The sequence below is a fragment of the Heptranchias perlo genome, chromosome 13 (assembly GCF_035084215.1).
Source record: "Heptranchias perlo isolate sHepPer1 chromosome 13, sHepPer1.hap1, whole genome shotgun sequence".
NCBI lineage: Eukaryota > Metazoa > Chordata > Chondrichthyes > Hexanchiformes > Hexanchidae > Heptranchias > Heptranchias perlo.
The window spans coordinates 6,555,073-6,570,763 of NC_090337.1; the positions used below are offsets into that span (position 1 = coordinate 6,555,073).

The window sequence follows — 15,691 nt, forward strand, 5'->3', positions numbered from 1 at the left end:
GCAAGATCCCACGAACAGCAATGTGGTAATAACCAGATAATCGGCTTTAGTGATGTTGGTTGAGGGATAAACATTGGCCCAAAACACCGGGGAGAACTCCCCTGCACTTCTTCGAAATAGTGGCCGTGGGATCTTTTACATCCACCTGAGAGGGCAGACGGCACCTCCGACAGTGCAGCACTCCCTCGGTACTGCACTGGGAGTGCCGGCCTGGATTATGTGCTCTGGAGTGGGACTCGAACCCACGACCTTCTGATCCTAGAGGCACGAGAGCCACGGGGTAATGGTTTCCTCATGGAGCAGGAGTGACCCTCCGGGGACCGCGCAAGGAGACCCCGGGCCACCCCTGCCCGGCAATGGCCTCCTGCCGCTCGGTTTCCAGCTCCCGCCCGCCGGCCTGGGTAGCCGTTCCCGCTGGGTTCGGGTGGGGATCCTGACTCCCCGCCGTGGAAACAAGGAGCGGCAGTTAAAACCTCTCCGTTACTCGCGGGATGCCACCAATCGAGCTCGCGCCAGCGTCCGCGCACCGCACTCCCGCCCCGACTCAAAATCGGGACACGGGTTTCCTTTAATTACCCCCGTTTGCGGCCACTCTCTGTGGGTGAACCTGGGCTGCGAGTGTCCGCGGACTATTCTACCGTCGGGAGGCATCACAACAGGAAATTGGGACTAGCTTAGTGGTATAAACTGGGCGACATGGACATGTTGGGCCGAAGGGCCTGTTTTCCATGTTGTAACTTCTATGATTCTATAACTGAGCCCGATCCTGTCCTCACCAGACCCGGTGGGTGTGACTGGGTGCCAGCCAGGAGCAGGAACGCTGGCCAGCTTTCCACTGGCTCAGTGGGTCGCACTCTCACCTCTGAATCTAGAAGGTCACGGGTTCAATTCCCACTCCAGGAGACCTGAGCACAAACTCTAGGCCGACACTCCCAGTGCCAGCACTGAGGGAGTGCTACATTGTCAGAGGTGCTGTCTTTCGGGTGGGACATGATAGGCTCTGCATGAGGTCTGCCTGCAGAATCCCACGCAGGTGGCCATTTGCTTCTTCTGTGAAGCCCAGTCATGACATGTGCTGCTCGTCTGATTTTCATCACTCCATCATAGGTGGCCGTGCCTTCAGCTCTGGAATTCTCTCTACTTCTCTCTCCTTTAAGTTGCTCTTTCACCAAGCTTTAAGTCACCTGTCCTAAAATCTCCTTGTGTGGCTCGGTGTCAGATTTTGTCTGATTTCCCTCCTCTGAAGTGCCTTGAGACATTTTACTATGTTAATGGCACTGTATAAAATTTCATGGCAGATGAAATTTAATGCAGAGAAGTGTGAAGTGATACATTTTGGTAGGAATAACGAGGAGAGGCAATATAAACTAAAGGGTACAATATTAAAGTGCAATAACAGAGAGACCTGGGGGTGTATGTACACAAATCTTTGAAGGTGGCAGGACAAGTTGAGAAGGCTGTTAAAAAAGCATATGGGATCCTGGGCTTTATTAATAGAGGCATAGAGTACAAAAGCAAGGAAGTTATGCTAAACCTTTATAAAACACTGGTTAGGCCTCAGCTGGAGCATTGTGTTCAATTCTGGACACCAGACTTTAGGAAGGATGTCAAGGCCTTGGAGAGGGTGCAGAGGAGATTTACTAGAATGGTGCCAGGGATGAGGAACTTCAGTTATGTGGAGAGATTGGAGAAGCTGGGATTATTCTCCTTAGAGCAGAGAAGGTTAAGGGGAGATTTGATAGAGGTGTTCAAAATCATGAAGGGTTTTGATAGAGCAAATAAGGAGAAACTGTTTCCAGTGGCCAGAGGGTCAGTAACCAGAGGACACAGATTTAAGGCGATTGATAAAAGAGCCAGAGGCCACGTGAGAAAACATTTCTTTACACAGCGAGTTGTTATGATCTGGAATGCGCTGCCTGAAAGGGCGGTGGAAGCAGATTCAATAGTAACTTTCAAAAGGGAACTGAATAAATACTTGAAGGGAAGAAATTTGCAGGGCTATGGGGAAAGAGCGGGGGAGTGGGACTAATTGGATAGATCTTTCAAAGATCAGGAGCAGACACAATGGACCAAATGTCCTCCTTTTGTGCTGTATCATGCTATGATATTACTGTGATAAATGCCAGTTGTTGTCGTAGTCTCTTTGCCTGGTGACTCGCCCCAGCCTCTCCTCGTCATCTTCTTCCATCATTAAAAAGATGAATATAGGAATGACCATTGCTGCTCCTTTCTCCTTCTGCTCTCCTTGAGAGGGGTCGGGAGGTCCAAACGTTCTGGGGTTCAGAGACTCATTGCACTTTGGTGAGGAAAACTGCAGATATCCGAAGGAAAAATATCCCCAACAAATCGTGGAAAAAAGGCTGCAGAACTCCAGGGATGCAACTGCCAAATGTGGAGACCCTTCCTCGTCAGGTCATCCAATGTCCCTATCCATCCCATAATTACACCCATCCCATTACACCATCCATCCCATAATTTCAACCATCCCATAATTCCATCCATCCCATAATTCCACTCGTCCCATGAATCCACCCATCCCATAATTCCACCCATCCCCATAACTCTACCATCCCATAGCTTCATCCATCCCATAATTCCACCATCCCATAATTTCACCCATCCATAACTCCCCATCCCATAACTCCATCCATCCCATAATTCCCCATCCCTTAACTCCCCATCCTTTAACTCCCCATCCCATAATTCCACCCATCCCATAACTCCATCCATCCCATAATTCCCCATCCCATAATTCCCCATCCGATAATTCCACCCATCCCATAACTCCATCCATCCCATAATTCCCCCCATCCCATGCGAGTAGGGGTTTCAAATCGACAGAAAAAAACAATCACAACAAAGGCACCAAATGAAAACCAGGAGTGTTAAGGTCACAAATGAAGCTTTGAATTGAAAAACTGAGTGCGCGATTCGGTACAAACTGGAGAGGAGGAAAATCATTTATTTATTACAAAGAGAAAGGTCAGCACCATCCCCTGGGGCTTTTCGAACGCGCAGACCCTTCCAACAGTGCAAAAACTGGATGAAGAATTTCTTGAGGCACGATCTCTTCTTGTTTTCAGCTCGATAGAATCTCATTATCTCCATGCTGTAATCAAAAGAAAAATGTCATTTTCAGGATAAAGTTAATGAAACTTCAACCCTCATCAGTTGGAAAATTAGCCGGTGTCTGATTCGATTGTCTTGTTTTTGCCTCGTTGCCAGACTACAGTTTCAAGGACACTTGCAGCCTGCATATACTTTGGTCAAGTTGTCTTATCTTCATCTGTGAATCTTGATAGTGAGTGTCGACAGCCTATTCAACTATGGGGGCATCACGGCCAAGCTCACTCCTGCCTTCAAACAATGCCCACATATCCTCATTTCCACCCAAATGGTCAGGAGCAATGCGAGTGATACGGATACCAATGCTGGCACTGACGTTGGGTATTACTTGGAGACCAGGAACGGTATGGCTACGGAGAGTGACACAGACACTGGCGTCCATAGGAACAGAGGGACAACTAGACGAACAAAGACCAAGGTCCGTCCAGTTTGCCTTCTACCATCCTGGTGGTCGCAGGATACAACGATAATGGAGTTGTTGACTAATCATAGCAATCAATCTCTATCAATTAGTTTACAACAGACCCAGACATGAGGCGAGGAAAACCCCCAGGAGTGGAGAGATTTGGGAACCACAGGTCCAAAGTCACCTCTTCCTCCCGAGCCTGTTACACTCACCACATGTCATGACTCAAATTACTCAGATACTGGATCCCAAAATGTTATTTTCTGAAATAAATCTATATGATTTCTATACCCTTAACAAGCTTATCTACGGCTATAAGATCATCTCTCAGGTATCCCCTTTCCTGGCTGAAAATGACATAGAATTTTATAGCACAGAAACAGACCATTCAATCCAACAGGTCCACGTTGGTGTTTATGCTCCACACGAGCCTCCGCCCACTCTGCTTCATCTCACCCTATCAACATAACCTTCTATTCCTTTCTCCATCATGTGTTTATCTCGCTTCCCCTTAAATGCATCTACGCTATTTACCTCAACTACTCCATGTGATAGCAAGTTCCACATTCTCACCACTCTCTGGGTGAAGAAGTTTCTTCTGAATTCCTTATTGGATTTATTAGTGACTATCTTATATTTATGACCTCTAATATCTCCATTCTTTCCTCATAACTCAGATCCCGAACCTTGGGGATCAGATTTGTGGCTCTTCTCTGCACTGCCTCCAATACAAGCTCTCTTGTTTCATATCCATTACGGTGAATGTCCGCATCTTTGTGTTTAATTAATAGCCTTTCATGTGGAACTTTGTGAAAAGCCTTCTGGAAGTCAAGGAACATCACGGCACGTTAGCTCATATTGTTAATGGACTCCTCTCCGCAGGTACTGTCCCCCTCCCCTTCAAATCTGCTGTCATCACACCCCTCCTCAAAAAACCCACCCTTGACCCCTCTGTCCTTGCAAACTATCACCCCATCTCCAACCTCCCTTTCCTCTCCAAAGTCCTTGGACATGTTGTCGCCTCCCAAATCTGTGCCCATCTTTCCTGCAATTTCATGTTTGAATCCCTCCAATCAGGTTTCCACCCCTGCCACTGCACTGAAACGGGCCTTATCAAAGTCACAAGTGACATCCTCTGTGACTGTGACCGTGGTAAACTATCCCTCCTCATCCTTCTCGACCTGTCTGCAGCCTTTGACACGGTTGACCACACCATCTTCCTCCAATGCCTCTCCTCCGTCGTCCTGCCAGGTGGGACTGCGCTGGCCTGGTTCCATTCTTATCCATCCAGTCGTAGCCAGAGAATCATCTGCAATGGCTTCTCTTCCCACTCCCACACCGTTACCTCTGGAGTCCCCCAAGGATCTATCCTTGGCCCCCTCCTATTTCTCATCTACATGCTGCCCATCAGCGACATCGTCCGAAAACATGTCAGGTTCGACAGATACGCTGATGACGCCCAGCTCTACCTCACCACTACCTCTCTCGACCCCTCCACCATCTCTGATTTGTCACGCTGTTTGTCCCACATCCAATACTGAACGAGCAGCGATTTCTTCCAACTGAATATTGGGAAGACCGAAGCCATTGTCTTTGGTCCCCGCTGCAAACTCCGTTCCCTCGCCACTGACCCCATCCCTCTCCCTGATCACTGTCTGAGGCTGAACCAGACCGTTCACAACCCTGGCGTCCTATTTGACCCTGAGATGAGTTTCCGACCCCATATCCGCTCCATCACTAAGACCGCCTACTTCCACCTCTGTAACATCGCCCGTCTCCACCCCTGCCTCATCTCATCTGATGCTGAAACCCTCATCCGTGCCTTTGTTACCTCTAGACTCGACTATTGCAATGCTCTCCTGTCCTGCCTCCCACCTTGCACTCTCCAGAAACTTAAGCTCATCCAAAACTCTGCTGCCCGTATCCTAACTCACCTGTGCTCGCTGACCTCGATTTTAAAATTCTCATCCTTGTGTTCAAATCCCTTCATGGCCTCGCCTCTCCCTATCTCTGTAACCTCCTCCAGCCCTACAACCCTCCGAGATCTCTGCGCTCCTCCAATTCTGGCCTCTTGAGCATCCCCGATGTTAATCGCTTCACCATCTTCCTCCAATGCCTTTAGCTGCCTGGGCCTTAAGCTCTGAAATTCCCTCCCTAAACTTCTCCGCCTCTCTACCTCTCTCTCCTCCTTTAAAACTCTCTTTAAAACCGACCTCCGTGATCAAGCCTGTCTTATTATCTTCTTATGTGGCTCGGCGTCAAATTTGTTTGATAATCGCTCCCGTGAAGCGCCTTGGGACGTTTTACTACGTTAAAGGCGCTATATAAATGCAGGTTGGTGTTGCTGTTGGCAGAGGGCTTCCAAACAGTTCACTTGGGATGTTACTTCCTCAAAGAAGTGGAGGTGATTGGTCAGAAGAGTGCAGCCAATGAAGAGGGTGGTGTGTGAATAGTGTCAGCCTGGCACGCCCAAATCCTCTTAACTCCTCACACAAGTCATAAGGCATCTACTTACAAAAAGTAAATCTCCATAAACAAGCAAGTCAGAAAAGTCTGCACTGGGCCTAGGCTGACACTCGGCATTTACCCACAGGGCCAGTAGAGGGGGAGGAGGGTACAGCCGGTTACCTCGAGGGTCACTGGGAGCTATCCGATAGCCCCGCCGATCTCTACTGCATGAAGCAAACAAATCGCGGCTGCAGCTTTGAGGAATGATTTCCTGCCTGAGCCCTTTAATTGTTATTTTGCTGACAGAGCAGAACCTTTGGGAGCCTACATTAGAAAAAAAAAATCGCAAAGAGCACTCCATCAAAATGATTGTATCGATCCACCTCCTGGTTGGTTTTGCTGTAAATTCAACCGTGCCCGAAATCCCATGGCCTGTATCTGTGTAAGGGGGTCAATTAATTGAGAAAGGGTTTTTTTTTGACACATCACATCGAACAGTATATTACATGAGGAAGTGTTCAGCTGAGGAGAAAGGAAAGATGCAGCGGTATTTACGACTAGCCAGTGACGGGTGAGTCAGCCTTCCAATTGACAGTGTGATGGATTCCTGGAGAAAGGGGCCTGCACGTCAATAAATAAACAAACCACTTACCCTCCTCCCAAGAAATCTCCCGAGATCCAGTCGATTCTGGCTCAGGGGATCGTCACCTGGAAGTTAAGGAGCTGGTGTTGTTGTGATTGGTCACGATGTGACTCTGTAAACATTCCTCACTGTGGGAGTGTCACCTGTGACTGGAGTGACAGCAAGAAAAACATCAGAGTTCCCACTGACACCGCTGTGTCAGCCAATGAGTTGGAGGTAGGGCAACACGGCAGGACTCACGGCAAAGAGTTTATTTTACAGCAAAGTCTATTTAAACAGCGCACGACAGCAAACAGAGTCTATGTAAAAAGAGTCTCTACAAACTACAGCAAACAGAACTCATGACTGAAACTACAGCAACTTCTCCCGATAAAAGTCGGGTACTTTCTCCAGCAAAGTTGCAGTGAATGGAGGATAGTTATGTAATACAAATTATGTGACTGATGGAGGAATTACCCAATCATCTCCATTCTGGCAGGGCATTGGGGTGTCACTAGACGCAGCCGATAAACACAGGCTTCTCCCTTAAGGCGTCAGCCTTTACTCAGTGTTGGCAATCTCGCCTCTGATTTAGAAGGTCATGGATTCAAGCCCCAGTCTAGAGATTCGAGCACATAATCTAGGCTGAAACTTCAGTACAGTACTGAGGGAGTGCTGCACTGCCAGAGGTGTCTTTCAGATGAGACGTTAAACCCAGGCCGTATCTGCCCTCTCACGAGGGTGTAAAAGATCCCGTGACACTGTTTGAAGAAGAGCAGGGGAGTTCCCAGTGTCCTGACCATTATTTATCTCTCCATCAACATCACTAAAATAGATTATCTGATCATTTATCACATTATGTGTGGGATCTTGCTGTGTGCAAATTGGCTGCTCCGTTTCTTACATTACAACGGTGACTACACTTCATTGGCTTTAAAGCACTTTGGGACATCCTGAGTTCGTGAAAGGTGCTATGTGGGTTCTATCTTTCTTCATTCTCCTGGAGATGTGACACAGGGTGCAGTACAGTCCCACGGCCACTCTCTAAGTAACGTGTGAGTCAGAACACTGAGTCTCGGCAGGTTATTCAACTGTGACAAGAGTCACATTCCGTTCTCACCTGGCGTCCACTTTCCGGCAGATGCGGCTGGATAGGGATCAGGAGTGGGAATCCTGGTGGAGTTTTTTTCACCTCAATGGCCAAAGGGTCAATCTTAGTGTCTCTCCTGCTGCCAAAGCATCACTCAGCACAGACTTCGAATCAAACCTGGGACATTCTGACACAGTACACATGTTGGGCTACATAACAACAATCACTGCACTTACATAGAATGTACAGCACAGAAACAGGCCATTCAGCCCAACAGGTCCATGCCGGTGTTTATGCTCCACACGAGCCTCCTCCCTCCCTACCTCATCTCACCCTATCAGCATATCCTTCTATTCCTTTCTCCCTCATGTGTTTATCTAGCTTCCCCTTAAATGCATCTATGATATTCGCCTCAACTACTCCTTGTGGTAGTGAGTTCCACATTCTCACCACTCTCTGGGTAAAGAAGTTTCTCCTGAATTCCCTATTGGATTTATTAGTGACTGTCTTATATTTATGGCCTCTGGTTTTGGTCTCCCCCACAGGTGGAAGCATCTTCTCTACGTCTACCCTATCAAACCCTTTGATAATTTTAAAGACCTCTATCAGGTCACCCCTCAGCTTTCTCCTTCCTAGAGAAAAGAGCCCCAGCCCGTTGAAATGTTTCTGGTAGGTATAACCTCTCTGTTCTGGTATCGTCCGTGTAAATAGTTTTTGCACCTTCTCTGGTGCCTCTATATCCTTTTTATAATATGACCAGAACTGTGCACAGTAGGTGTTTTAGAGATGCACTATGTAAGTCACAGTATTTTTAACACACGTCTGTGGTGACGGATATTTTTTTAAAATGCGGCCAGATGCAGTTTTCCATTCTGTCAGATTCTCCCCTTTTATTAACGTAACGTAGATGAGTTGTGGTAAATGAAATGGGGGAGGGGGCAAGTGGGGGAGAAGTTTGAAAAGAAACAGATGAGGGTCATGCACTGCCTCAACCATTCAGCTGTCTGACTTCAAAGATAATTCAGTGTGTGAAACACTTTGAGATGTTTTCTTATGATAAGATAAATGCAAGGATGACTTTGCAATTCTACATCAACGAAAACAACTTGCATTTATATAGCACCTTTAACTAGAAAATCATCCCAAAGCACTTAGATACCAGTCAAAGAAGGAGATATTAGGAGGGGTGACCAAAAGATTGCTCAAAGAGGTGGGTTTTAAGGAGGGTCTTGAAGGAGAGCGAGGCGGAGAGGTGGAGGGGTATAGGGAGGGAATTCCAGAGCTTGAGGCTTCAGTGGCAGGGCTACAGGAAGTGGGGCGAAGGAAGGGGGAATGCACAACGCAAAAGTTGGAGGCGTGGAAGGTTCATGTCGGGGGTGGGGGGAGGATTACAGGGGTGGAAGAGGTTACAGAGATAGGAAGAGATTTAAACATGAGGATGAGCATTTAAATTTGAGGCTATCGGGGAACCGGGAACCAATGTAGGTCAACAAGGCCAAGGGTGAAAGGGACTTGATGCAGGATAGGATACGGGCAGCAGAGTTTTGGATGAGCTGAAGTTTATGTCGGGTGGAGATTGGGAGGCCGGCCTGAACAATATTGGAATAGTCGAGTCTGGGGCTGACAGATTCACAGACGAAACATCGACATTTTTATGTACCAAGCCATCAGGGGAGCTCAAAGTTGTTTTTTTAAGTAAAAAAATTGTTTTTAAAAAGAAATACACCTGGCAGCAAGGAATTTAGTGGGAAGTTTCAGTTCCTAACAGAATACAGACCTGATCTCTGGAGGTGTAGTGGGATGAATGGACAGTCACAGTGCTACTGATTAATATCTTTCAGGTGAGACGTTAAATTGAGGCCCCGTCTGTCCTCTCAGGCGGATGTAAAAGATCCCATGGCCACTATTTTGAAGAAGAGCAGGGGAGTTCTCCCTGGTGTCCTGGCCAATATTTATCCCTCAACCAACATCACTAAAACAGATTATCTGCTCATTTATCTCGTTGCTGTTTGTGGGATCTTGCTGTGCGCAAATTGGCCGCCGCGTTTCCTACATCACAACAATGACTACACTTCAAAAGCACTTCATTGGCTGTAAAGCATTTCGCCATTTTGCGCACAGCAAGGGCCTTCAAACAGCAATGGGATGAACCAGCTGGTTGAGGGAGGAGTGATAATCAGGACATTGGGCCATGAGATCAGTGGGGTCCACCTGCATCACCTCAACAGGAAGAAAGAAAGAAAGAATTCCCATTTATGTAGCGCCTTTCACGACCTCAGGACGTCCCAAAGCGCTTCAGGGAAGAACGCCCCCGCTCGTCTTTGAAATAGTGGCCGCGGGCACCGTTCCCTCCGAGCTGCGCTCGTGCGCGGCTGCACAGCGGTTTGTTATGTGCCGCGCACGTAATCATTCCGTCCGTGCACCGAACCTGCGCTCTCTGGTGGAGGCGCTGCTGAGGTGACATCAGCTGCCAATCACTTTGTAGGTCAGTGGTCCAGCTGCTCAGAGACCGGTGTCCACAAATAGTATACTGTCCGATGGATGGAGATATACATATATATATATTCATTGTACAAATAGTGTAAATGTATATACATATAAAGTATATTAAAGAAATAGTGTATATAGGATAAATAGTGTAAATGTTTATATATGTATTCATTCATTGGACAAAAACTCTAAAAGTTTACATAGGAACATAGGAACAGGAGTAGGCCATTCAGCCCCTCGTGCCTGCTCCGCCATTTGATAAGATCATGGCTGATCTGTGATCTAACTCCATATACCTGCCTTTGGCCAATATCCCTTAATACCTTTGGTTGCCAAAAAGCTATCTATCTCAGATTTAAATTTAGCAATTGAGCTAGCATCAATTGCCGTTTGTGGAAGAGAGTTCCAAACTTCTACCACCCTTTGTGTGTAGAAATGTTTTCTAATCTCGCTCCTGAAAGGTCTGGCTCTAATTTTTAGACTGTGCCCCCTACTCCTAGAATCCCCAACCAGTGGAAATACATACATATATATATATATATATATATATATATTATATACACATTTCCATCCCTTCATGATATAACTGATCTGAGTTTCCAATCAGAAAACTTCAGCACACGAGGATTCAGTAAAGATTCAGTGAGGAGATGCGTTCAATTAAATGAAAGCTTTTCACCTCCAGTGCGGATTGTGGAGAATTGTTACTTTAGTCTAAAGACAAATATATTTAAGGCATTGGAAGCAAATAACATTGGAGGGAATCTACGATTAGTGCAATTAACAGTTTTTGTCACCATCCTATTCGACATTAGCTTGTGAAGTAAACTACAAATGAACCCATATTACGTGACATACTGTAATAATCGTTTATCAATTTACATTTTCATTTTTACAAATTAGTAACTCTGACACAGATCATGTGTAATACTGTTATTAATGATCTTTCTACAGTTGTGCTGAAATATACTTTCCAATCACATTGGTACATTGTAATCAAAACAATGAAGTTGATTTAAATTGTTTTACACAACTGCTATCAAAAGCCCTGAGTTGCCCCAAGGATTGTCTCTTTTTATCTTTGTCCGTTGTCTCCCTCAGTTCAGGTTTTTCATGTCCAAACTGCTCCCTGCCTTACACAGAGGTCAAAACTAGTGAGACCTGCAAGATGTACAATTGTAATACATTAATTTTTTAAACCCTGCTGAGGATTCAAGGGTGGGGGGGTTTTAATTAAACTGTTCCCTATCCCCGAATTCACACTAACTAATTTGACAGCTGTTTTGTATTTGACTCAATTTAAAAATTCTGATTGCACACGATTTATTACTGTTTGAATCAGAGTCATTAAGCTGTTTCAACAAAAAGCTGATTGGAATCGTTCCCATCAGATAATTTTTAATAAAATATAACGAGACTGGGCTGCTCAATCCTAGTGCAACTTAAGAAACCCATTTCATAAATTATATGAATTTATCAGCCAATATAACACTAAATTGTTGCAATTCTCCATTATTTTGTACATTTGTTCTGTTAGTTATTTACCCTGAATAATATTTTCTCAAAAGATGTTCTATTTAAAGTTGTGATTTTTTTTTTAACGGCAGTGCACACAGCCTTTATATCGATGCACAAATCTAAATTAATTCTGCACATGGCCAAAACAAATTAGAGGTAACACTGGCCACGGGATCTTTTACATCCACCTGAGAGGGCAGACAGGGCTCTCAATTTAATGTCTCATCCGAAAGACAGCACCTCCAACAGCACAGCACTCCCTCAGTACTGGCACTGGAAGTGTCGGCCTGGATTGTGAGCTGAAACTCATGGTAAGGGGCAGAGACCCAGAGACCAGAGTATTACCACCTGACCCAGGTTTCCCTGTGTGCGTGTGTGTCAGACAATGGACTGACCAAATAATATCTGATTTACCCTGCTTGTTGTATATTTTTTGCAGCCAGACAAAAAAGAAAATCACCAATATTTTTCACCCCGGCAGGCAATGGCCCTTTAAATAGGCAGGCAATGGCCCTTTAAATAGTTGAGGACTACATCAGAGACTGCCTTTTCTAACTAACCAATAAGGAGACACTGGGTTGCCCCAGTGACATCAAACAAACACCAAACGAAAATGTCCCCTTTTTAGAGGGGCACGACTAATAAGGAACTAAACTATACAACAAAGGAAACTTATATACTTTAATAATAATGTTATTACCTATTATCCACCATGCCACGGGATCCTGTAGTGTCCGCCTGTCCTGGAAGGCCTCAGTGTACCGGCTGACATCGTGTGCTCCTTCTCCAGGGCCACTTGAGCGTGGACAAGGTCGCGGAAGAGAGGCAGGCAGTCGGAGTGACCGCCCCCATGGCCAGCTTGGTCAGGCCCAGGAGCAGACCCGTGAGGGAGGTTTCACGGCCTGGCGCCAATGAGAAATTCTGTCCGAGCAGGGGTCAGATTGGACGGGATAGCTCCACACGCTCGAGCTTCCTCGACACACGGAGTCAGGGTCGAGCGCCACTTTCAACGCCCGGACGGCTCTGGCCGCGGACCGGACAAAGCGCCAGGACATCCGTGCTGCTAATGTCTCTGGCACCAACCCGCCCGCTCCTCCACCGTCCGGGACATCCCTGACTCTGGTTACCTTACCAGCCAGCGCCCTCCAATCTGTCAGCCACATGCCGCCAAAGCGGAGGTGCTGATTCCTGAGCAGCGGCTCCTGCAGGATGGCCCGACAGGGGAGGTTCTCCGGGTGGAGGCAGCCATATTCCAGACCCTGACCAGATGCTGGTAAAGGACAGGAAGCTCCCGCAAGGACCCCGGCCTCCCGGCAACGTGATAGACAGGGGCTGGTGGAAGAAATCCGTCGCCAGTGCGCACCATCTGGGAGGATCCTCAACGTACAAGTATTGCTGCAGGGCCCAAAGGCGGACGCTCGCTACCTGAGTGCGGACGCACGCCAGCCCCTGACCGCCCTCCCTAGGCGGGAGACTCAGGACCGCGGCAGTGACCCAGTGCATCCTCTCGGCCCAGAAGAAGTCAACGAGCTTCTTCAGAATCTTGGCGGCAAAATCAAGAGGAGGGATCAAAGTGACCAACCGGTACCACAACATGGCGGCCACCAGCTGGTTTATGACCAGCACTCGAGCCCTGGAGGATAACACTCGGAGCAGTCCTGTCCAGCGCCCTAGGCCAGCGGTGACTTTGGCCTCCAGCTCGTGCCAGTTCGTCAACCAGGCTTCCTCGGCAGGGCTAAGGTAGAATCCCAGCTCCCTGGGGTGCGTGGTGCTCCAGGCAAAAGGCCGAAGCTCCTCCGGCAGGGAGTCCACCCGTCACTGACCCACCAGGAGTCCGGAGCATTTATCTCAGTTGATTCCCGTGGAGGACGCGGCAGACTACACTCGCTGGCACTCGTGCACCCTCCGCAAGTCAGCGGGATCCGTGACCATGAGGAGCGTGTCGTCAGCGTAACAACAACAACTTGCATTTATATAGCGCCTTTAACGTAGTAAAACATCCCAAGGTGCTTCACAGGAGCGATTATCAAACAAAATTTGACACCGAGCCACATAAGGAGATATTAGTCAAAAAGGTAGGTTTTATGGAGCATCTTAAAGGAGGAGAGAGAGATAGAGAGGCGGAGAGGTTTAGGGAGGGAATTCCAGAGCTTAGGGTCAAGGCAGCTGAAGGCACGGCCGCCAATGGTGGAGCGATGAAAATCGGGGATGCGCAAAAGGCCAGCGAAAGGATCACCTCTGCACCCGGCTTGCACAGAGCCAGTCCCGACAATCTCTTCCACAAGGGGCGCAGGAAAGGCTCTACGCAGATTGTGTACAATCGGCTGGACATGGGGCTTGACCCACTCCTCTCCCAAAATGAAGGGGGGAGGCCGTCAAAGATCCATTAACCCTTAGCAGACAGCCCGCGCCAGCGTACAGAATGGGATCCGAGTGTAGACATGAGACCCGAACCTGAATAAATTTACGAGACCCACCCTGTCGAACGCCTTCTCCTGATCCAGGGAAAGGAAGGCGACCGACAGACCAGCCCTCTGGGAATGGTGATCAGGTCCCGGACCAGGTGGATGTTGGCGTGGATTCTCCGGCCAGGGACGGTGTAGGACTGGTCAGGATGGATCACGTGGGCCAGCACGGTGCCAAGGCGAGCAGACATCGTCCTGGCAAAGATCTTGTAATCCGTGCTGAGGAGGGAGACCGGGGGCCAGTTGTTAAGTGGTGGAGATTCCCCCTTCTTCAGCCGAGAAAGTGGCATCTCCCCGGTCCCCAGACTTCCCCCCCAGGACCTGTGCGTAGTCGCTCTCCAGGACGTCCCAAAACGCTTCAGGTGAGAACTCCCCTGCTCTTCTTCGAAATAGTGGCCATGGGATCGTTCACATCCATTTGAGAGGGCAGACGTTTGACGTCGCATCCGAAAAACGGTACCTCTGACAGTGCAGCACCTCCCTCAGTACTGCACTGGGAGTGTCAGCCTGAATTATGAGCTGAAATTAATGGTAAGGGGCACAGAGCCAAAGGTGAGAGTGCTACCACCTAACCCAGGTTTCCGTGTGTGTGTGTGTCAGACAATTGACTGAGCAAATAATATCAGAATTACCGCAGTTGTTAAGATCTGGAATGCGCTGCCTGAAAGAGCGGTGGAAGCAGATTCAATAGTAACTTTCAAAAGGGAATTGGATAAATACTTGAAAAGAAAAATATTTGCAGGGCTATGGGGAAAGAGCGGGGGAGTGGGACTAATTGGATCGCTCCTTTAAAGAGCCTGCACAGGCACGATGGGCCGAATGGCCTCCTTCTGTACTGCATGATTCTATAATTTGTTGTATGATTTTTGCAGCCAGGCAAAATAAAAATCGGCCAACTTTTTCTCCCCGGAAGGCAATGCCCTTTAAATAGGCGTGCGCTGCAGCAGAATCTGTGAGCTCAGTCTCTGGAGGTGGGACCGCAGCAAATTGGGGGAAAGTGTGAATCCATCCCACTGCTAAGCACTGGCCGAGGAGGAGGCTCCGGATCTTTAAGGCTGTTGATAAAGAAACATGATGTGGAGATGCCGGTGATGGACTGGGGTTGACAATTGTAAACAATTTTACAACACCAAGTTATAGTCCAGCAATTTTATTTTAAATTCACAAGCTTTCGGAGATTTTCTCCTTCCTCAGGTAAATGTTTCAAGATCTTGAAACATTTACCTGAGGAAGGAGAAAATCTCCGAAAGCTTGTGAATTTAAAATAAAATTGCTGGACTATAACTTGGTGTTGTAAAATTGTTTACGATAAAGAAACAGAAAGACGCTGTCTTGGTTTCCCGCCCTTTCCTGCCAAGTTTGTCAATTTCCTCATATCGGGGTTACCCGGGTCAGTTACACAGGCGGGAGGCTGGTCAGTTTCCGCTCACGGGGCAGTGAGGGAGAGCGTGGGAGGGAGAGAGGGTCACAGAGAGAGACAGGGGGGGGGGGTCACAGAGGGGGGAGAAGAGAGGGAGAGGGGGGAG

At 47.7% G+C, this 15,691-nt stretch overlaps 1 long non-coding RNA gene across 1 annotated transcript; it reads right to left on the reverse strand.

Moving 5' to 3' along the window:
• Window positions 1-2,957: 2,957 nt before the first annotated feature.
• LOC137330969 (uncharacterized) lies at window positions 2,958-12,618 on the reverse strand. Its single transcript, XR_010965344.1, has 3 exons — window positions 12,401-12,618; window positions 6,633-6,772; window positions 2,958-3,109 (listed from the first exon to the last, which is right to left on the reverse strand). It is a non-coding gene; the product is annotated as an uncharacterized lncRNA (long non-coding RNA).
• Between the last annotated feature and the right edge of the window lie 3,073 nt (window positions 12,619-15,691).